The 24,277-nt window shown below is 38.1% G+C and overlaps 1 non-coding gene and 1 pseudogene across 1 annotated transcript; both read right to left on the reverse strand.

Annotated features, from left to right (window-relative positions):
• The window catches only part of LOC113617684 (40S ribosomal protein S12 pseudogene), a 159,119-nt pseudogene that overhangs the window by 49,310 nt on the left and 85,532 nt on the right, over positions 1-24,277 (reverse strand).
• On the reverse strand, positions 9,987-10,094 carry LOC113617742 (U6 spliceosomal RNA). The gene has a single exon (XR_003431751.1). It is a non-coding gene; the product is annotated as a U6 spliceosomal RNA (small nuclear RNA).

Here is a 24,277-nt window from a genome sequence, read left to right on the forward strand (position 1 = left end):
AGTTTTTTAACTGATATATTCCATAACATGTTTTGTAATGAGCTATTAGCGAATGTACTATACTTGCAGCTAATAATCATTTTATAACACTGAATTAAACATTTTAAAACCATATTAATTTCTATGTTATCAACAAGACCTTAACATCCTTATGCATAATGAACATACCAAAAAGGTAGAATTTTTCTAAAAACTACCAGAAAGTGTTAGAAGATGAGGTCTCATTTAAATGCTAATAAAAGTTTTTTTTTCACAGAGCAGACATTTTCAGAGTTAACCTTATTTGGCCATAGTTTATAGCAAAATAATAAAACTGACTTTCAAAAGAGTTTAACTTTTTGCATTTCTAGAAGATTATAATTATTCCTCTGTCCTCTGAGGCTTATAATTTGATAGCCTGTCACTCTTAATAAATAGATCAGTTTTGCAATTCTAATATAATCCTATCGCATCTTATTATTAGATGATCATTAATACTTAAACCCAATGATCTATTCTTGCCCTCTGTTAATATGTACTGTCATGCCTTATAAAAGAGATTAAAGGAAACAGAGAGTGTGTTCTCCCTGGGGAGAGGGATGCAATTTGTAATAAACTGGCAAGTAAACCTCATGAATAGCTTCTACACAGTGTCCCCATTCTGATCTAAATCTTTAACCAGTTCAAAAAATAAATAACTAAAAAGTAAAAATACTGATAGGACATAATGAGCCCAAGCACAAACGATGTCGAGAGAGAATCTACTGGGACAATGTCCTTGCTCAGACAACTAAAGGACCACATCTAGGTTTCTACCTCTAACTCACTTCTACTTTAGATTTGAGGAGCCTGTGGAATAGTCCAAGTGTCCAAATATTGAACAGGATGCTAAATATCTCACAAGAAAGGGTAGCTGGAAACAACTTGATTTCTGTTTTAGCACTTTCTGTGTTAGCCTTTGATGTTCTAGTGATGAGGCGTTCATGTCTGCTTATGTTCCGGACTCTCAGACCTAGCATTCACTCCTTCATGTTACCCCAAAGCCAAGAGTATTTATACAAAAAGAAATTGGGGAAAAAACAAAGTGGAAGACCAAGTGTATTTGCTTCCGTAGGAGTGGGTTAATAAGGTGGAAAAAGAGTCAAGCAGGAGAGCACCACTGGAGAAAACCCCTCAAACTCTTTTTCTTTTCATGAGTCTCCCTCCAAGATGTGATAACTACTTTTAAAGGTGAGGTTTCCAACAACAGAGAACAATGGTGTCATAAATTACTATTTATTTATTTCAACACTTTGTTAAATAGTAATTTTCCCTAGTGGCTAAAACCAGATAGAATGTTATGGTATTAATGGTTCTTGGCTGTGAGGCTTATATTTCATTTGCAATCAAATCAGCAGGCTCCTCATCCTTTAAAGCAATCTGGATTTAAAAAAAAAAAAAGATACAGCCATCAGAATACTCAAGAGGAAACAAATTCACACAAAACCGCACAATAAGGAAGAAAAACCTTTTCAAATTAATTTTTCAAAGGCTCCTAGATGTTATAGCATTAGGAAACCTCCTCCTGGTGTAATTAATGAAGTCTCTGCACTTAAAATGGACCCAAAGCAAATTTAGAATCTTTATTTTAATTAAAAAGGGCTCCGCTGTGAAGAAGTGACCTTCTTGACACCAAAAGGCATAGGACAGAACAAGGCAGAATACTTACAAGAGAACTAATGTAATAAACCTGAAAATCTGAAGGAGATCAAGACGGATACAATTCTCTCAGCCAGAGCTGACCAAGGTTTTCACTATTTCCTTAGAAAGGAGAAAGTAAAATGCTAATCTCAAAACCCCAGTCTATAACATTTTAGTTGTTGCATCTTCAAAATAGCTAAATTCTATAAAGTTCTAAGTCTGTAACTCGTGTTCAGTCATTTACAACATACCTTTTTGTTGTTCTGATGAAGCCCCTCTGGGAGTAGGATTTATAGTTATGTGGCCCGTGTGGACCCTGATGGACAAGGGCTGGTGCCCAGAATGGGCAGATCATCCAAGTAAGCCCACCTTGCAGAATTGTACCTTAACATTGATTCCTGAGTAAGAGAATTATAACACCTGATTTTATTCATTCTTCTACAAGCATTCATTGAGCACCTACAATGTGTACTGCCTTCTGAGAAATACAAAAATAACAATTCTTGGTTGGGTAAGAAGAGGGTTCCTAAGGCATATGAATAAATGCCAAGTTAAGGACATAACAAAATCTCCTGATTCCTCCTTAAAATTACTCTACCCCCCCCCCAACTATTCTGCAATGGCACATGGCCACACATCTCTTACAAACATTTCTACTCTATTATAGTAAGTTACTAGGGAGAAGTTACTGACATTTAAGTTTATGTGCCCAAGGTATTAAAAATATAGTGGGTGCTTTGGAGTATGTCTTTGGAATGAATTAATGAATTCAAAGAACAGAGACTTTACTTTTAGTTCATGTGATCTCTGGAAAGATGTCAAGAAGAAGAAGGAAACTCAACAGACCTGAAACAAAGAAATTCTGATAGAAATAGTGGTGGGACGTAATTTAGGAGAAAATGCCTCTGGTCTGGATAATGTAACTGGAAGATGTGTACCCTGTCTCCTGCTTCAGAGTTCTCCTCCCCTATGATCTACTCCTAGATCAGCCATCAAAATGTAACACCTACAAAAAATGAACAATTACTTAAGACAACTGGAGCTGATTTTTATTTTAATTCAATCTTCAAGACATATTCAGGTAATGGAGGGAAAAGAAACTTTTGATTTGAATTTTCCAGACAAATTATAGCTGTAGACATAGCGCTATTTTTCAGTGAAGTCCCATTCTCTTAAGACAGTTTGTCTATTTATTGCATGTTATGGGCTAAATTGGGTCCCATCAAAAATTCATATGGCCAACAAACACATGAAAGAATGCTCAACATCATTAATCATTAGAGAAATGCAAATCAAAACTACAATGAGATATCATCTCACACGAGTCAGAATGTCATGATCGAAAAACCTAGAAACAATAAATGCTGGAGAGGGTGTGGAGAAAAGGGGACACTCTTGCACTGCTGGTGGGAATGTGAATTGGTACAGCCACTGTGGAGAACAGTATGGAGGTTCCTTAAAAAACTACAAATAGAACTACCATATGACCCAGCAATCCCACTACTGGGCAAATACCCTGAGAAAACCATAATTCAAAAAGAGTCATGGGGCTTCCCTGGTGGCACAGTGGTTGAGAGTCTGCCTGCCGATGCAGGGGACACGGGTTCATGCCCCGGTACAGGAAGATCCCACATGCTACGGAGCAGCTGGGCCCGTGAGCCATGGCCGCTGAGCCTGCGTATCCGGAGCCTGTGCTCCACAACGGGAGAGGCCACAACAGTGAGAGGCCCATGTACCGCAAAAAAAAAAAAAAAAAAAGTATAAAAAAAAAAGAGTCATGTACCAAAATGTTCATTGCAGCTCTATTTACAATAGCCCGGAGATGGAAACAACCTAAGTGTCCATCATTGGATGAATGGATAAAGAAGATGTGGCACATATATACAATGGAATATTACTCACCATAAAAAGAAACGAAATTGAGGTATCTGTAATGAGGTGGATAGACCTAGAGTCTGTCATACAGAGTGAAGTAAGTCAGAATGAGAAAGACAAATACCGTATGCTAACACATATATATGGAATTTAAGAAAAAAAAAATGTCATGAAGAACCTAGAGGAAAGACAGGAATAAAGACACAGAGCTACTAGAGAATGGACTTGAGGATATGGGAAGGGGGAAGGGTGAGCTGTGACAAAGTGAGAGAGAGGCATGGACATATATACACTACCAAACGTAAGGTAGATAGCTGGTGGGAAGTAGCCGCATAGCACAGGGAGATCAGCTCGGTGCTTTGTGACCACCTGGAGGGGTGGGATAGGGAGGGTGGGAGGGAGGGAGACACAAGAGGGAAGAGATATGGGAACATATGTATATGTATAGCTGATTCACTTTGTTATAAAGCAGAAACTAACACACCATTCTAAAGCAACTATACCCCAATAAAGATGTTAAAAAAAAAATTCATATGTAGGGCTTCCCAGGTGGCACAGCGGTTGAGAGTCCACCTGCCGATGCAGGGGACACGGGTTCGTGCCCCGGTCTGGGAAGATCCCACATGCCGCGGAGCGGCTAGGCCCGTGAGCCATGGCCGCTGAGCCTGCACGTCCGGAGCCTGTGCTCCGCAATGGGAGAGGTCACAACAGTGAGAGGCCCGCGTACTGAAAAAAAGAAAAAAATTCATATGTTGCAATCCTAATACCCCCATACCTCAGAATTTAATTGTATTTATTTATTTATTTATTTATTTTATTTATTTATTGGCCATAAATGCATGAGTTTATTTCTGGAAACCCAATTGCATTCCACTGATCTATACGTCTATCATCACACCAGTGTCATACTGTTTTATTTTTTTAATAGATCTTTATTGGAGTATAATTTCTTCACAATATTGGTTAGTTTCTGTTGTTTAACAAACTGAATCAGCCATATGCATACATATTGTCCCCATATCCCCTGCGTCTCCCTCCCTCCACCCTCCCTATCCCACCCCTCTAGGTCATCACAAAGCACCAAGCTGATCTCTCTGTGCTATGCAGCTGCTTCCCACTAGCTAACTATTTTACATTCAGTAGTGTATATATGTCGATGCTACTTTCACTTCACCCCAGCTTCCCTCTCCCACCCTGTGTCCTCAAGTCCATTCTCTATGACTACATCTTTTATTTCTGCTCTGCAACTAGGTTCATCAATACCAATTTTATTTTTTTTAGGTTCCATACACATGTGTTAGCATATGGTATTTGTGTTTCTCTTTCTGACTTACTTCACTCTTTATGACAGACTCTAGGTCCATCCACCTCACTACAAATAACTCAATTTCATTTCTTTTTATGACTGAGTAATATTCCATTGTATATATGTGACACATCTTCTTTATCCATTCATCTGTTGATGGACATTTAGGTTGGTTCCATGCCCTAGCTATTAGAAATAGTGCTGCAATGAACATTGTGGTACATGTCTCTTTTTGAATTATGGTTTTATCAAGGTATATGCCCAGTAGTGGGATTGCTGGGTGATATGGCAGTCCTATTTTAATTTTTTAAAGAAGCTCCTTTCTGTTTTCCATGGTGATTGTATCAATTTACATTCCCACAAACAGTGCAGGAGGGTTCCCTTTTTAACCACACCCTTTCCAGCATTTAATTTTTCTAGATTTTTTGATGATGGCCATTCTGACTGGTGTGAGGTGAAACCTCATTGTAGTTTTGATTTCCATTTCTCTAATAATTAGTGATGGTGAGCATTTTTTCATGTGCCTCCTGGCCAGCTGTACATCTTCTTTGGTGAAATGTCTATTTAGGTCTTCCACCCATTTTTTAACTGTATTGTTTGTTTTTTTGATATTGAGCTCCATGAGCTGTTTGTATATTTTGGATATTAATGCTTCATCTGTTGTTTCATTTGCAAATATTTTCTCCCATTCTGAGGGCTGTCTTTTTGTTATTTATGGTTGCCTTTGCTGTGCAAAAGCTTTGAAGTTTCATTAGGTTCCATTTGTTTATTTTTCTTTTTATTTCCATTACTCTAGGAGGTGGATCAAAAAAGATCTTGCTGTGATTTATGTCAAAGAGTGTTCTTCCTATGTTTTCCTCTAAGAGTTTTATAGTGTCCGGTCTTACATTTAGGTCTTCAATCCATTTTGAGTTTACTTTTGTGTATGTTGTTAGGGAGTGTTCTAATTTCATTCTTTTCCGTGTAGCTGTCCAGTTTTCCCAGCTCCACTTATTGAAGAGGCTGTCTTTTCTCCTTTGTATGTTCTTGCCTCCTTTGTCATAAATTAGGTGTCCATATGTGCGTGGGTTTATCGCTGGGCATTCTATCCTGTACTACAGATCTACATCTCTGTTTTCGTGCCAGTACCATACTGTCTTGATTACTGTAGCTCTGTGGTATAATTTGAAGTCGGGGAGCCTGATTCCTCCAACTCCATTTTTTTTCTCAAGATTGCTTTGGCTATTCAGTGTCTTTTGTGTTTCCATACAAATTGTAAAATTTTTTGTTCTAATTCTGTGAAGAATGCCATTGGTAGTTTGATAGGGATTGCACTGAATCTGTAGATTGCCTTGGGTGGTATAGTCATTTTCACAACATTGATTCTTCCGATCCAAGAACATGGTATATTTCTCCATCTGTTTATGTCATCTTTGATTTCCTTCATTAGCGTTTTATAGTGTTCTGAGTACAAGTCTTTCGCCTCCTTAGGCAGAGGGAGAAAGACTTAGGCAGGTTTATTCCTAGGTATTTTATTCTTTTTGTTGCAATGGTAAATGGGACTGTTTCCTTAGTTTCTCTTTCTGATTTTTCATTGTTGGTGTATAGGAATGCCAGAGATTTCTCTGCATTAATTTTGTATCCTGCAACCTTACCAAATTCATTGATTAGTTCTAGGAGTTTTCTGGGGGCATCTTTAGGATTTTCTATGTATAGTGTCATGTCATCTGCAAAGAGTGACAGTGTTACTTCTTCTTTTCCAATTTGTATTACTTTTATTTCTTTTTCTTCTCTGATTGCCATGGATAGGACTTCCAAAACTATGTTAAATAACAAGTTTTTTAACAAGTTTTTAACAAGACATCCTTGTCTTCTTCCTGATCTTATTGGAAATGTTTTCAGTTTTTCACCATTGAGTATAATGCTTCCTGTGGGTTTGTCATATATGGCCTTTATTATGTTGAGGTAGGTTCCCTCTATGTGCATTCTCTGGAGAGATTTTATCATAAATGGGTGTTGAATTTTGTTAAAGCTTTTTCTGCATCTATTGAGATGATCATGTGGTTTTTATTCCTTAATTTATTAATGTGGTGTATCACATTGATTGATTTGCATATACTGAAGAATCCATGCATCCCTGTGATAAATCTCACTTGATCATGGTGGATGATCCTTTTAATGTGTTGTTGGATTCTGTTTGCTAGTATTTTGTTCAGGATTTCTGCATCTATGTTCATCAGTCATATTCGTCTGTAATTTTCTTTTTTTGTGATATCTTTTTCTGGTTTTGGTTTCAGGGTGATGGTGGCTTCATAGAATGAATTTGGGAGTGTTTCTCCCTCTGCAATTTTTTGGAAAAGTTTGATAAGGATCAGTGTTAGCTCTTCTCTAAATGTTTCACAGAATTTGCCTGTGAAGACGTCTGGTCCTGGACTTTTGTTTGTTGGAAGATTTTAAATTACGGTTTCAATTTCATTGCTTGTGATAGGTCTATTCATATTTTTTAATTCTTCCTGGTTCAGTCTTGGAAAATTGTACCTTTCTAAGAATTTGTCCACTTCTTCATGGTTGTCCATTTTATTGGCATATAGTTGTTTGTAGTATTCTCTTACAAATCTTTGTATTTCTGCAGTGTCAGTTGTGGTTTTTCCTTTTTCCTTTCTAATTTTATTGATTTGAGTCCTCTCCCTTTTTTTCTTGATGAGTCTGGCTAAGGGTTTATCAATTTTGTTTATCTTCTCAAAGAACCAGCTTTTAGTTTTATTGATCTTTGCTATTGTTTTCTTCATTACTATTTTATTTCTGCTCTGATCTTTATGATTTCTTTCCTTCTACTGACTTTGGGTTTTCTTTGATCTTCTTTCTCTAGTTGTTTTAGGTGTAGGGGTAGACTGTTTATTTGAGATTTTTCTTGAGGTGAGATTGAATTGCTATAAACTTCCCTCTTAGAACTGCTTTTGCTGCATCCCATAGATTTTGGGTTGTCGTGTTTTTGTTGTCATTTGTTTCTATGTATCTTTTGATTTCCTCTTTGATTTCTTCAGTCATCTCTTGGTATTTAGTAGCATATTGTTTAGCCTCCATGTGTTTGTGTTTTTTATGTTTTTTCCCCCTGTAATTTATTTCTAATCTCATAGTGTTGTGGCTGGAAAAGATGCTTGATATGATTTCAATTTTCTTAAATTTACCAAGGCTTGATTTGTGACCCAAGATGTGATCCTGGAGAATGTTCCATGTGCACTTGAGAAGAAAGTGTATTCTGCCACTTTCAGGTGGAATGTTCTATAAATATCAATTAAATCTATCTGGTCTGTTGTGTCCTTTAAAGCTTGTGCTTCCTTATTTATTTTCTGTTTGGATGATCTGTCCATTGGTGTAAGTGGGGTGTTAAAGTCCCCTACTATTATTGTGTTACTATCGATTTCTCCTTTCATGGTTGTTGGCATTTGCCTTGTGTACTGAGGTGTTCCAATGTTGGGTGCATAAACATTTATAATTGTTATATCTTCTTCTTGGGTTGATTCTTTGATCATTATGTAGTGTTCCTCCTTATCTCTTGTAACAGTCTTTATTTTAAAGTCTATTTTATCTGATATTAGTATTGCTACTGCAGCTTTCTTTTGATTTCCATTTGCATGGAATATCTTTTTCCATCCCTTCACTTTCAGTCTGTATGTGTCCCTAGGTCTGAAGTGGGTCTCTTGTAGACAGCATATATATAGGTCTTGTTTTTGTATCCATTCAGCCAGTCTTTTCTTTTGGTTGAGGCATTTAATCCATTTACAATCAAGGTTATTATCAATATGTATGTTCCTATTACATTTTCTTAATTGTTTTGGATTTGTTTTTGTGGGTCTTTTTTTTCTCTTATGCTTCCCACCTAGAGAAGTTTCTTTAGCATTTGTTGTAAAGCTGGTTTGGTGGTGCTGAATTCTCTTAGCTTTCACTTGTCTGAAAAGCTTTTGATTTCTTCATTGAATCTGAATGAGATCCTTGCTGGGTAGTGTAATCTTGGTTGTGGGTTTTTCTCTTTCATCACTTTAAGTATATCCTGCCACTCCCTTCTGGCCTGCAGAGTTTCTGCTGAAAAATCTGCTGATAACCTTATGGGTATTCCCTGGTATGTTATTTTTTGCTTTTTCCTTGATGCTTTTAATATTTTTCTTTGTACTTAACTTTATATAGTTTGATTAATATGTCTCAGTGTGTTTCTCCTTGGGTTTATCCTGTATGGGACTCTCTGCACTTCCTGGATTTGGGTGGGTATTTTCTTTCCCATGTTAGGGAAGTTTTCAACTATAATCTCTTCAAATATTTTCTCAGACCCTTACTTTTTCTCTTCTTCTCCTGGGACCCCTATAATTCAAATATTGGTGCATTTAGTGTTGTCCCAGAGGTCTCTGAGATTGTCTTCAATTCTTTTCCTTGTTTTTTCTTTATTCTGCTGCTTGGCAGTTATTTCCACCATTTTGTCTTCCAGCTCACTTATTTGTTCTTCTGCCTCAGTTATTCTGTTATTGATTCCTTCTAGTGTATTTTTCATTTCAGTTATTGTGTTGTTCATCTGTATTTGTTCTTAATTCTTCTAGATCTTTGTTAAACATTCCTTGTATTTTCTCAATCCATGCCTCCATTCTATTTCCGAGATTCTGGATCACCTTTACTATCATTACTGTGAATTCTTTTTCATGTTGATTGCCTGTTTCCTCTTCATTTATTTGGTCTTGTAGGTTTTTACCTTGCTCCTTCATCTGTCACATATTTTTTTGCTGTCTCATTTTTTTTTATTTTTATGAGTGGGATTGTGTTCCTGTCTTACTGGTTGTTTGGCCTGAGGCTTCCAACACTGGAGTTTGTAGACTGTTGTGTAGAGCTGGGTCTTGGTGCTGAGACAAGGACCTCCATGAGACCTCACTCCAGTGAATATTTCCAGAGGTCTGAGTTTCTCTATTAGTTCAGTGGTTCAGACTCGGAGCTCCCACCACAGAAGCTTCCTTCACCTGACCCCCAGCTCATGAACCAAGATCCCCCAAGCTGCGTGAGTGGCAAAAAAAAAAAAGAACAATAACAAAGTAAAAAATTAGGCTAGGAAACTAACAGATATGTTAGAAAGAATACAAAAATATTGAAACAACCAGAAGGTACATCAGCACCACAATAGAAAAAAAAAAGTGTGGAACGCTTCACAAATTTGCGTGTCATCCCTGCACAGGGACCGTGCTAATCTTCTCTGTATCATTCCTATTTTAGTAATATGTGCTGCCGAAGTGAGCACTAATTGTATTTATTAAGAGTCCTTAAAGAGGTAACTGAATTGATATGAGTTCATTGGGGTGAGCCCTAATCCAACATGACTGATGTCCTTATAAGAAAAGGAAGTGTGGACATGGACACATACAGAGGGAAGACGATATAAAGACAACAGGGAGAAAACGGCCATCTAATAAGTCAGAGAGAGGCCTGGAACACATCCTTCCCTCAGAAGAAATCAACTCTGCCAATGCCTTAATTGAGGACTTCCAGCCTCTAGAACTGTGAGAAAATAAATTTCAGTTGTTTAAGTCACCAGCTGTGGAACTTTGTTACGGCAGCCCTAGCAAACTAATACACTGCATTTAAATTTTGTAGCCCTTTAGCCATGCTTCAGTTGTTGTTTCCTTCATTTTTCCTAGGGGATTGGAAAAGTCTGCCCATCTTTGACACTCCCACTTTTGCATGGAGGGGATATTATGTGCAAACCAGTGGCCTTGGAGATAACTGGTCCCTTAGGCTGACTCCCTCCCAGAGAAGGCAAATTCATCCCAGCCACTGAACTATCTCTTAGGAAAAAAAAAAAGAAAGAAAATATTTCTGTAACGAGGTAATGACCTCTACTGGAAGCTGTGTGGACTTACAGAGATCCCAGTTAGTCTCAAGACTTAGGGAGAAAAAAAAATAGAACAGGTTTAAATGTTAAGAAGTGGTGACCTCAGAGGAATTTCTAAGGCAGAACACTGTTACCATCAACCAGTAAATAAATCTAAATTAAAAGAAAGTGTAGCAGAATAAAATAGAAGGAAAACCTTCAAATCATGTGTTGCTTATTGCTGCTGAGGGCAAGGTGGGCGAGAAGGAGGGTCACATCCAGTCAGGGGCATCTCCACACTCAACATCCTCTGAAAGATTTCTAGCTCCTTGCTACTCAGAGTGTGTTCTGGGGACCAGCAGCTGAGGTCCCACCCCAGAGTTGTTGAATGAAAATCTAAATTTTTTAACAAGCTTCCCAGATGATCTATAAACGCGTTAAAGCTTGAGATGCACTGCAGACTTATTCAGAAAGGTGACATCTTTGTTCTTCTCTGGTAATTCCAGGTGGGAAAAGGCAAATCAACCTAAAGAAGGTTCTAAGTTCCTAAGCTCATTTTTCTTCACATTAGTGCGTATTATCCAAATACCCATAAAATGTACAGGTTGAATTAACAAATGTTTAATTAGTCATTTTTTTAAAAATTTTTAATCCTGAAAACAACTAATGACAGCTTGGAACTCTCTGATTTCCAGAGTTTTCCATGGAAATGATGATCCTTCTAGCCCTCCTGTTAATCATCCTCTGTCAGGGAAGCAGGAAGTTTGAATTTTAACTCTTCTTAATGAATGCATTTCACATACCAGAAGTACCTCGGCAATTTGCTCAAGAGCTTTAGAAGCCATTACTAGATTGCAGTTCAAATTCATTTCATCTGCTTCCTAAACTGGCCCTATTGTTCATCTTCACACTATTCTAATGCATGGTACCAAGACACAGCTACTTTTGTTCAACAGGAAAAACAGTTTTTCTTGTAAGTGCCCCTAAAACCAGAGTGTATTAATTTGTTTAAAACACAGTTTATATCTGGTGGTGTTCTGGTGAATGTTTAATAACCAGCTTTCAAAACAAAGTTGAAGCTATAATTTACAGCACTTGCCAATTGCCATAGTATAAATTCTCCCATCTTGAACAATTTCACGATACCAACATGATCATGAAGTTGGGGAAATATGCACACAGTTGCTTCATGACAGTACAAGCAGGCATCACTATGTATTTCCAAAATACCATCAAATACCTTCCCATTTCCCAGACTACCTTCAAAATACATGTCAGTGCACAGTATATGTGCTGTGCAATTGTACAACCTTAATATATACCAATAGAAAACTACCAGGTTTGGGATAAAATACTAGTTTTATTAATGATGTGATTAATGCTTTTATTATAACAGTAAGATGGTGATATAAAAATTTAATGCTATGAAACTCTCAGGAGCAGAGATTCAAAACAGCTACTCCAAAATTTACTCTAGTAACCTTACCCTTCCCACACTTCCCTGTAGGAGCTGTCTTCTACATAAAGAAGGCTAAGTTTGTATTTAGTGTCCTTGCAACTACCTTAAGGTAGTTCTCCTAGTTATGACAACCCTTCCCACAGTCTTCATTACCAATTACTTTTTGCTGGCAGTTTAAGGCCTTTCAATCTGGGCCAGTCATGCCTCTGGCAGTTTCTGTGCTCCATCTTTAATTTCTCCATCTCACACCAGAAAAACCTGTCTATGTTTTTATTAATTTCCGAGGACCATGATCCACCTCATAAATTAATTCATTAGATTTTCACCATCAATGCCACCATACAATGGAATGACACTGTTATGGGTTTAACTGTATCCTCCCCAAAATGTTAAAGTCTTAACCATCAGTACCTGTGAATGTAACCTTATTTGGTAATAAGGTCTTCACAGGTGATCAAGTTAAGATGAAATCATTAGGATGGATCCTTACATAATATGACTTGTATCCTCATAAAAAGGAGAAATTTGGACACAGAGCCAGACATGCCTGGAAAGAAGAACACCTTGATTTCAGACTTCCTAGCCTCCAGAACTGAGACAATAGGTTTCTGTTGTTTAAACCAATCAGTTGATGGCAGACCTAGCAAATTAACACAGTCACAATCAGAAGAGGCATGTCTCAACTAATTTTTTTTTACTCACATCCAACTTGGAACATTAGTGATACTTTTGTTCTTATAAAACTTGACCAGATTCTAGGTTATTCTAATAATTATGTCACTCTCATTCTTTGTATTCTGAGATGCTTTCATAATAGGAAGGAAAAGAGTAGAGATACAGTTGGGCATCATACACAACACTGACTGCATCAATGAGAAAGAAAAGCATGTGTGAACACAACTAGTCATAAGTGTCATGATAGAAAAAGTGGCTGAGAAATGCTACAATATTTGGTACAAAACTATTATCAACTTGCTAATGCAGTTACTAACTCCTACAAAAGGGGACTTAAATATGTAACTAAAGAGACCTCACTTTAACCCATTCCTCTAATGCACAAATTTCCGAAACTGAAAGCAGGCTGGTGTAGAAGATGTTCTGAGGAAGAAAAACCTGCTTGGAATCCTTTGAATTGGTGCTATAGTCAGCCACAAACTCCATCTACATTAAAAGCAAGCTCTGAAAATTAGTTTCTAAACCCAAAGGCGCAAAAACAGAAATGTAACTGCTAAAACTCTTATTTATTGTATCATAACATTTTAGATCCTGGAGGGATCTGGGAGCCTCATATTTTATAAGAAAGAAGTAAAACCTAGAGGTACTTCTCTAAGGTTGTAATTAAAGGGAAAACTCAACCCCATTTCTTAGTTTCTTATATTCTAGTCCCAACTACCAGAAATGAAGTTTATAAACCTGATCATGTCTCTTAGTCACTTCAAGAGCTTTTATAAAAATGCACATTTCCAGGGCCCAAGCTTAAAAATTCAGATTCAAATCCCAAGTTTTGCTCATGGATCTGTACTTAAATTCTTGGGGACTTTGGCTGTGTAGGGAAGTCTGAAACCACTTTTGAAAAAACTTCTGCCTAGAGACCTCTTACCTTTGGTCTGCTTCTCATTTCACTCAGACCCAGCTCTGTGTGATGATTACCACATCTTCTCTAATCCTGAGAAAAATGCTTAGGGTCCTGTGGACCTGCTGATAATACAGGTTCACACTGACTCTGATAATGTAGAAGCTGCTCCCCTTGACTCCTGGGCAAGTCCTTAGTACACAGAATATTTTAGAGCAGAAGAGGAAAAACAAACCTGAAACGTCTTAAAACAACCTTTTTTGAATGCTCTCATTTCATACTCATTTTCTGCTCCTTAATTTGCCCGAGTACATTCAATTTTCAGCCTCACACGAATAGCCATTTTCCCATTCACCAAGGGTAAGATGATTTATGTAGGGTGAGTTGTAATAAGCACAGGTTTCATTTATTTTCTATCATTGCTGTATCTCCTAGGGGAAGAGTTGATTTTAAAACAATAAACCAAAATGAAAAATTTAAAACTATGGCGAAGTGAATCACAATTAGTTATAAAATTTGATACTTCAAACTGGGACCTAGGATATCCCACGGGATGGGGAGACTGAGGAGAACACAGGAGAGAGCTGAATGTAGGAAATTTAGAGGTGTAAATAACTTCGCATTGGTGGTAGTGGTGGTAGAGGTTGTCAACTGCAAGGTGTGCGACTAGAATGAAGCTGAGTCTGTATTCTGGGCATCCATCCTGAGCTTTCTCACTCTCACACTTGAAGCTCCCGTGCATCACCAGAGAGGGAGACTGAAACTTCAAAGTTTAAGAGGTATGGTTGTACTGAAGATTTTACCTGTGAAACATCTCTCAAATATTCTTTCCCTTCTTCATCCCAGCTCTATCTCCTTAGGTGAGACCCTCATCAACTCTCTCCTGAAGTAGCTCAGGAGACTCTAACTGATTTCCTTGCTTCCAGATTCTTCCATACTCATGCCCTTTCAGCAATACTTCTTTCCCATCTGAGCACTTCACCCTCAGTATCTCCAGCTCCCACACCCCACACCTCAGAGATCACAAGGCTTCTGGAAAATAGGAACTATCTCCTCTTGCCGCCTGTTTGGAGATTCCTGCTGTAGAATACAGGTTCAGGCTGAACTCCCGTAGCCTATACAGCCTGCAGTAATGTCAGGGTTTCTATTCCAAACTGGAGAACCCAAGGAGGATCTGGAAGAGTCATATTTTGAAATCTTCCTAGTTGGGCTGTCTCTCCTTTGGAGCCCTATTTATTTGCAAAGGACAAGAAAAAAAAGGGCAATGGGGCTCTTTTGGAATTTGTGCTTCAGAGTCTAGGGTTGACCTTTTTGCCTTTGTTTCCAGCACTGAAACATGAGACCAGTTCGGTTCAGTGGCATACAGCGTGATTAGGACTAAAATCAATTTCATATTCCTTTAGGTCTCCTCAGAAACTGCAATGTGAACCACAATTTTCCTATCTTTTTAATAATGAAATAGATATAGCACATCTTTATATTGACATTTTATGACTTCATATTTCATATTTCGTTATGGAATACTTCCGTAATGAGCAAGGCATCTTCTGACACAGAGGTGTCCTGAACAAATCACCTCTGGACAAATGAATATGAACCTATGGAAATTTAGGTTCAGGTGAAGCACTTGCACAGTCCTGCAGTGTCCCAGTAGAATAGGGATAAACCTTCCAGCCCTCTGGTACTGTTCTCCAAGAAGTGAGAAGGAATCCAGAAGCTTAAGTACATGGTGTCAGAGAAATTCGAGTCGCCGAGCTTTCTTTTAGGGATATATATCTACAGAGCCCAAGAGGCATAGACGTACATGTTACCTGTCTTAGAAGATCACAGAAAGCTCCTAGATACCTGAATGTGGGGAAATTCGTCCTCATGACTACAGCTTAAGGAAGCCAACACTAGCCAGGCAAGAACTGTGATTTTCCAGCCACCTTGGAGTCCCCCTGGCCATGGTGAAAGCCTAAGTCCCTCACTTCCTTGGCTTTCAAAGACCTTCAGAAAGGAAGAAGGAAGAATTAGAGAGTTCTCGCTGGCTTTTCTTTAGCCTCTACCCCTAGTTACTCCTAAGTGGACAAATACATACAACATAGTGTTGTCCTAAATAAGAACTCAGGAACTGTGGAGTATAAGTCACCATGAAGGCTAGAGAAATCTCAGTAAGTCTGGTAACTGCTCATCTTAGGGGTACAAACGATTAAAACTAATCACAGTAAGGTGCATGGTGTAGCTCTAGAGTCCAGCATTTTCGTATTTCAACTATTCCTTTGATTCTGTAGCTTTTGTCTCTAACTTTGTGTCACCTCTTTCTGGGCCTGATGTCTTCTCTGTGGTCATTACACCATTGATGTCATAGCTGTGTCTGAAGCTTTCAATCTATGCACAGCTCTTGGAGAAATTTGCTCCTTTAACCCTGCTTATCTTCTGTCCAAGTCTCCGCTAGTGTGCTCCTCTCTGTGGAACTGTTCCCTGGCAGTGTGAGGCCCATCATCTATTCAAAGGCGATGATGTATACAGAGGCACCTGGTGCATATAGGTGCCTAAATATTAGTTCCCTTCTCTCAGGGCTACCAGGGAGGACTCCCCACTCAAGCCTAACTCTTTGAGATGAGACTCCCTGAGGCAATACCTCAGCTTTATTCTCTACCATCAAATATCACCTACAATCCTAATCTATTGATATATCTGTGCATCTGCTTTCATTCAAAACCATCTCGAACTTAAACCAGCCTTTGTTTCTGTTATTATTTCCCCCCATTTGTGTTCCTTCCTTGGATAATGACTTCCTCGTCCAAATTAACTTTCACAAATATCTTAATTTACAAAAGCTATAAATAAAATTCTATCAATGCGAGTGGAGATGACACCTGAACGGGGGCACCCTGGTGAGAATTGGTGCCCTGACCTTACAAGCCTTCTTCAGACACCCCAAAGGTGGCTAAGATTGCCTTTGGCAGATTAGCCAAGGGCCCATTTCTTGAGAGCAAAAAATCAAGGCCCTCTGAGCTCTTCCAACTAAAAATCGAGAAGCATACAACAACTAATAAAGTTAAATTCATGCATTCTCAAGGAGAAGGGAAACTTCAATCATTCTCCCTATGCTCCGGAAAATTCATGAATAAATACGTTAATGCAAATAGCTCCCACCTCAGAGATAGGTTTGTAAGAGGATGTCCTGTCCTTAAACTAAACTGCCTTCTTAAGCAGCTCTCCCACCTGGCAGTATATCTGGCAGAATTAGTGAGTAGGAATGACCTTTACTCAGTCTGTAATCTGAACATGTAATTGATGACAGACTCCAAAAGGATACTAACATCTGACCTGGTAATATTACATTTTCAAGGTAATTTGTGTCATAATGGTTCATTTAAAAACATGTACAAGCAATCTTATGCAGCATTGAATATAATTACTTGTTCACATTCTCAGGATCTAAAAGAAGCAGAATAGGCTTTTTTAAATCAATAGAAAAGCCTAAACCTAATGGATTATTCATTTAAACCTGTTCTGCTGATCCACAGATTTACAGTCCCAACACAGTTCTGAGCAGAGCTGGGTCAGAGTGAAAGAATCTATCCTACCCACCTCCCACTCTGAGGAAAAACTAGGTGTCAGGGGAAAAGAAGGCTGCAAAGAAGTTCCAGTGGGCGAGAAATTAGAGTCCAAGACAGTTTTAGGATGAACCAAGTTCTACATTAAAGCAGAAAGTGATGTGGTTCATTTTTCTATTCTAACTGTGTTATTCATAACAGCCTAGGATTTAGGAAAATAAGCCTAGGTGTCTTGGGTGGGCAGCAGCAGGAGATATGAGTGGCTGAGAAGAGCTTGGAGAGCACCAAGCATGGGCTGAGGGCTCCTTCTGAATGGAATGTGTCCTGGTTGGTAAGGCAAGAAAACTAGGGGGTTATTTTGACTCAATAAATGATTCTAAGAACAGTACTATTCTACACCTCTGTACCTTAGTAGCTTTCTGGGGTGAAATGAGTATGGAAAGGAGGGTTTTATGGTGAAAGGGATGCCTTCCCTTCCAATGACATGATGCACGGATGAAAGACAGGAGCAGGTTTCTGGATCAGAGGACTAAGCCAACCGACCAAGGTGATAGCAGGGCTCATTAAGCTTCCAGCCACACCAGGGCCTGCAAAACTGACAACATGAGGGTTCTGGGACTCCTCAGTGTATCTCCAGCCACATAACAGGGATGGGACGCAAGGGCTCAAGAGGTGTCACAACATTTTCAAAAATAAAAAAGCAAATTTGGTTCATTTTTAAACACTCACATAGGCCATATAACAACCTGGGAGTCTGCAGAAATTTTTGAAAGGGATCGGGGGGAGTGGAAACATGGAGAAAGCTGTATCCATAGGACAGTCAAATATTGAGTACTTCCATATTAAATAAGTGAATTCAAATGCCAAGGTTCAATAGCCATTCAATCAGATACAATGTTACATTTATATTATCCTTGTTTATTTTGCTATTAGAGATTGATTTTTACAAACCTGCATTCTGGATTACATTTTCTGAATTCTGTCATTGTAAATCAAAAACTCACACATTCAGGGCTTCCCTGGTGGCGCAGTGGTTGAGAGTCTGCCTGCCGATGCAGGGGACACAGGTTCGTGCCCCAGTCTGGGAAGATCCCACATGCCGCTGAGCGGCTGGGCCCGTGAGCCATGGCCGCTGAGCCTGCACATCCGGAGCCTGTGCTCCTCAACGGGAGAGACCACAACAGAGAGAGGCCCGCATCCCGCAAAAAAAAAAAAAAAAAAAACAACAACTCACATTCAAATATCACTTCATCATCACATGGGTATAAATTAAAACACATACACACTATTTAACTTTAATTGCTTTCAATACCCAACAGAGTAAACTTCTCAAAGCACTCATATTTACAGAAGTAAAAATCCATGCCTACTTTAACAACAGCTGTCTAATAAATTGAAATTGAAGCAATAAAGACTTGTAACACGTATCAGGTGAGAAAAAGGTAGACTCATATTCAGATATGGTTTGCTGTCATGACTCATTTCCCCAACCCTCTTGACAATAAGGGGGAAAAGCACATAAATGAAATGTTAATTAAGAGTTCATACCAAAATCCTGCTAAGCAAAAATTCTAACTCCTATTTTTCGGTTAGTAGGAAAAGTCAAACATTGACAACATTTATTACTATGGTGTGATGATAACAGATGAACATTTTCCCCAATCTATACCTCATTGCCAGGAATCTGAGGTTCAGGTGTCAGCTGTTAGAGACGAGCCTCCTCCATCTGGAATTTCTAGAAGGTAATGGGCATAAAGGTACTTATCACAGAACCCAGCAGGCAGTCCATAACTGTTAGTTTCTTTTCCCATCCTCCTTCCAACATTACTAACTCACCTGGTCGTAATTATGTCTAGTTCTCATAAGTCTTCCAAGCTCGAAATGAAATATGAAAAAATTCCACTGCCTCAAAATATACATAAACAAGAAAGGTCAACTCTTCTTATCTCTTTTAAGTGTCCTATGCCTATAAATCCCACTTTCCTTAGCTCCAACAACTGTCTACTGATGGGTGACCATCGTGGCCCTCTGTATCCTCTCTGTGCAGCATTGTGTCCCCCTCATCAGGATCTCCACATTCACCTTGCAGGGATCCACAGGAGACTGGTAGGGACCCAAGTAACAGCATTCAGAAGGGAAACGTTTACTCTCAAGTACTATCAAGTACCATGGCAGAAAGTGAATAGTGCAAAATGGCACTACCTCTAGGATAAATGAATGTCATTAATTTTAATGTGACTTGGTTATAACAACAAAGGGAAGAGAGAAAATATGTATTATCCTGTTTCTTATTTTTCCTAATACTTTCTATCTCCTTTACCATGGATGACTGATAAGAAATCTATAAATACACTCACTTTACAAGTATTGACATTCTCTGATACATAAAACTTCACAATTTTCTTTAATAAAAATATTCAGAAAATTAATACTTCACTGTTCTGGGAAATTGCCTAAAAGAAATGACCCCAATGAGTCCTCTAGTGGTCTCTGTTATGTTTTATTCCTCTCATATAAAATATTCATTCAACAAATATTTATTGAATGTCTACTATGTACCAGGTATTGTAACCACCACGTACTGAAGTTACAAGAGGGAATTAGAGCGATATGGTCCCTGCTCTCACAGAAATTATATTCTAGTGAGGAAGACTAAAACTTAGCAAGCTGCAACTCTTCCTAGAGTCCCTTTAAAAAAACATGCACAGGGTGTTGCGATGGAGATGATTAACATGACTGTAAGAAGAGGGCCTAAAGGAGACAGAGCAGAGCAGTCAGGAAAGGCCATTTTGAGTAGGTGACCAGTGATCTGACACTTGAAGAACAAGAAGAAGCAATCCTCCCAAGGGCTGGAGGAAGCACATCTCAGGCTACGGGAAGAGCTAGGGACCTCTGCCTCAGAAAACACTGTGAGCCTTAGCGATTGCCTTGAGGAAGGAAGGCTACATGGTTAGACATTTCTCTTTGCTAGAGATCCTCTTCTGTCAGCCCTTATGTACCCCCAGGAGAACACACACTGCCCCCTTGACTCAGGTACGTTTCCAAACTGCCCAAGGATGCCCCACGTGTGGTGTCCATCAAGGCATGCCTCCATTGTTCAATCTCACATGAGTAAAGAACTCACTGAGTGACAACCAAAATTAGTCATACTGACTTTGCTTTCTGAAACAAAATCAGAATGCAAGGCTGAAAATCACTAACGCAGTGATTTTCATGCTGTGCTCTGCAAAGACAAATGTTCACTCTGAGACTACCTTTATATGAGGCCAAGAAAGTAGAGCTCTACCTCACTATGATCATTTTCATCTATTTAACATAATAGAATCTGTTCAAGAGTTCAGTTAATAAAAGAGTTTTGTGAGTAAAAGGGATTTGAAAACCATGGTTTCCAGCCTGTTCTAGGACCTCTGAATGAATGCAACTCTCTCAAGTATGGAAGAGATGTTGGCAAATGCTCTTGAGTTCCTCCAGGCTACCTCCTATTTTTCCAATCACTAAAGCTAAATCTTTTCTTTCCTGGTTCCCCAGCTCACATCCCATTTTGGCTTCGTACCTTGCATCCAGTCCTCTGCCTACTTGATAAGCCAACTTCTTTATCCTTACTTTAGGACAAAAAAAAAAAAAAAAAGACCAAAATCCTTAAAATTAAGATGCAGAGATCATTAATGTATAAAACTAGATCAATCCAGAAACAAACATTTTAAACATTGATTCTAAGTATGTTACTGATTTTCATTAGGGAAAAATTGAGAAAAATAATTAAAAATTCAACTTTCCAACTTTTCAAAATAAATACATGAAAATATACAATGTGATCCAAACACAAATCAAAATACATTGTATAGTCTCTTATTATGACCCTCTCTTTTGTCAGAATATATCTCCCTTCTGTCATCTCTTTACTCTGGAAGGAAAAAAAGACAAAATCAAGAGTTGAAAGAAGAGAGAAAAAAATACAAAGACTGAAAAAAGTAGAAAGAGAAAGAGAACAGGACTGTTGCAGATAGGTTTAAAAAACAAAAGGCCATCTTTCAAACTTCCAAAAAACTGCTATCTCTAAAATTATTAACCAGATATTCCCATATATATTGTTGTTCAGTGACTTCATATTAGTAGTCTACAGAATGAGCAACCTGCAGAAGGCATCCATCCTCATTTTTATGAAAATTTTATCAGCAGACTCACTGCATGCCAATCCCAGGTGGACTGGTCCCTGATGATTTTCAGGGCAGCATGACACAGCTTTCTGGGCTTTCCTTCAGGGTTAGTTAAAATTAGATGCTAAGCACTCGAGGAACAAGGGAACTCATTTTTAGCTGTCACAGATGCCTATGCACCCCAGAGAAGATACTGATATTGCATTAGGCATGGTGGAGATGCCCACTTAATGTCTTGGTCAAATTCATTTACCTGTTGTGATGAGTTCATTTCCACAATGCAATTTCCAATCTGAAGCATGAAATCAAAATCAGCCAACTATATTCTAGCTTGTAATGCAGTGCAATGAACAAGTAGAATTACAATCAGCGTAGCTCATCACTGCCCAGAAAATTAGTGAAAACCTCAGATTCACAAATCAACAGGATTTACGTATGCAGTGAAATCTAAAAAATTATCTGTTATTTAACTCTAAAATAAACACATTTGAACATTGATACTCAAAGTATTCCTCATTTGAATTATACAGAGCTTAGGAAACCAACATGTGTTCTCAAAACACAAGAGCAGGAATAATTTACTGGCCTATTTACATATTAGCAGCACATGGCAGGCTTTTGGTAACCACCATCCATCTGTTCCTGTAATCTGTCCAAACCAAATTCATTAATTGGATTTCCTCAGCCTCCTGATATAGAAGATAAATCTGTAAATGTATATACCAGAAGATGTGCCCTTGGATTTCCCTGGGGGGTGAAAAAAAACATGTTAAAACAAAACCACAAACACAACAGGACAGCTATCAGCTTTCAATTATCCTTCAGAGCAGACAGAATGTTCATTTTACATTTTAGGACTTAATAATAGAGAAAATAACTCTATGATCTCTAGTCACTTCTTGAAATTCAAACGTGGGACTCCATTGGGCCTCTAGAGATGTAAACAGTGAGCTCTTCGAAAAAGTTTGGAAAAGAGGCTTCCAGTAGAATAAGAAGGCAATCACCCTTCTGAAGAAATCTAGAGGGACACCATTTTCCCATGCCAGATTGTAAGAGGCAAAATAAACCCTTCCATTGCTACCTTGGGCATGGCTACCATTGCCACCCATTCCAAATAGCCCTACACTGGCTTAGGATGAGGTGGGATTTGGAGGTGCTCACACATCTTTACCCAGCCCCTCTTCCCCCCAAGTAATGAGATAGTGGTGTCCTCCAGCATAACATTTTTGTCTTCGTAAGACCATATGTCCTGGGTTGTCACTCACATTGCTTTACCAAGAAGCAAACACATTATTTACTTAATTGATAAATACAGTTCTAATTAGAATCCCATCTGCATTCATCCTCTTGTAAAATTACATGTAAATGAGCATGTTTGTTTTTTTGTTGTAATCATAGTCTTATGATGCATTTAAAAATATTTACATAGATAGACCTAGAGATTGCCATACTGAATGAAGTAAGTCAGACAGAGAAAAACAAATATCATATGATATCGTTTATATGTAGAATCTAAAAAAATGGTACAAATGAACCTATTTACAAAACAAAAGTAGAGTCACAGATGTAGAAAACAAACTTATGGTTACCAAGGGAGAACGGTGGTGGGGGGGATAAACTGGGAGATTGGGATTGACATATACACACTGCTATATACAAAATAGATAACTAATAAGAACCTACTGTATAACACAGGGAACTCTATTCAGTTCTCTGTAATGACCTATATGGGAATAGAATCTAAAAAAGAGTGGATATATGTATATGTATAACTGATTCATTTTGCTGTACAGCAGAAACTAACACAACATTGTAAATCAACTACACTCCAATAAAAATTAATTTAAATAAAAATATTTAGAAGAAACATAAAATAAGCCCTTATTCTTAAGAACTATTAAAAGACAAGTAGATCACAGTGCATAAATAAAAGAGGACTCTTAATAAACACATGTATATCACCTTCATATCAATTCATAAATATTTTATTTGAGAAGTCATATAACATAACCTTGAAATATTAGTAAAAGTTTGAATTTCTCCCTCTTGATTCTATAATTAGAAGCTAAACTAACCAATCATTTCCACTAAACACAGTGTTTCTACTACAATTTATTATAGTAACATGTTACTATAATCAATATACATCTGTCTTGTGCTTTGTATGTCTTTCCGCCCACCATAATTACTGTAAAGGCAATGTTATAAAACCACACTTTAATTCTTTATCTTGACTATAAATAGAAGGGTTTAGCAAGCCTTCGTGGCCTTATATTTTGTGAACTTTATCTGTATACTGTAACTATAAATCCTCTAGCTTAATACATTACAAGTCAGCTATATTACTTTGTCTACTTAATAGACAATTTATTTAGTTTTTTTAACATCTTTATTGGGGTATAATTGCTTTACAATGGTGTGCTAGTTTCTGCTTTATAACAAAGCGAATCAGTTATACACATACATATGTTCCCATATCTCTTCCCTCTTGCGTCTCCCTTAATAGACAATTTAAACTAAATAATTGATAACCCTTGAGCTTTCTTTTGAGGAAAAAAATTATTATTTTTTCCAGAAGGTGAGTCACTTAATCACATCTACGTTCACTCCTCTCATGAACACAGCACATCCACGAACCTCGTAGGTGTCCGCAGGTCATCAGGTCAGTCACTTTTCCCCAGATCCACCCTGATTCTTATGTATACCACCACTCTATATTACTAGGGTAATTCCAGCATGCCTTTTGCCGGAGAATACACAAATTCTAAAATAATGAACCATTATTACAGGAAATAAAGACTAAGCCTTGAGGGAATACATCCAAGAAGGTAAGTTTGAATTGATATTTGGTGGAGAGATTTGCAGATAAAGGACAAAGG

Source organism: Aethalodelphis obliquidens, unplaced genomic scaffold (genome assembly GCF_003676395.1).
Source record: "Aethalodelphis obliquidens isolate GAN/ISIS:26980383/991018 unplaced genomic scaffold, ASM367639v1 scaffold4, whole genome shotgun sequence".
Taxonomy (NCBI): domain Eukaryota; kingdom Metazoa; phylum Chordata; class Mammalia; order Artiodactyla; family Delphinidae; genus Aethalodelphis; species Aethalodelphis obliquidens.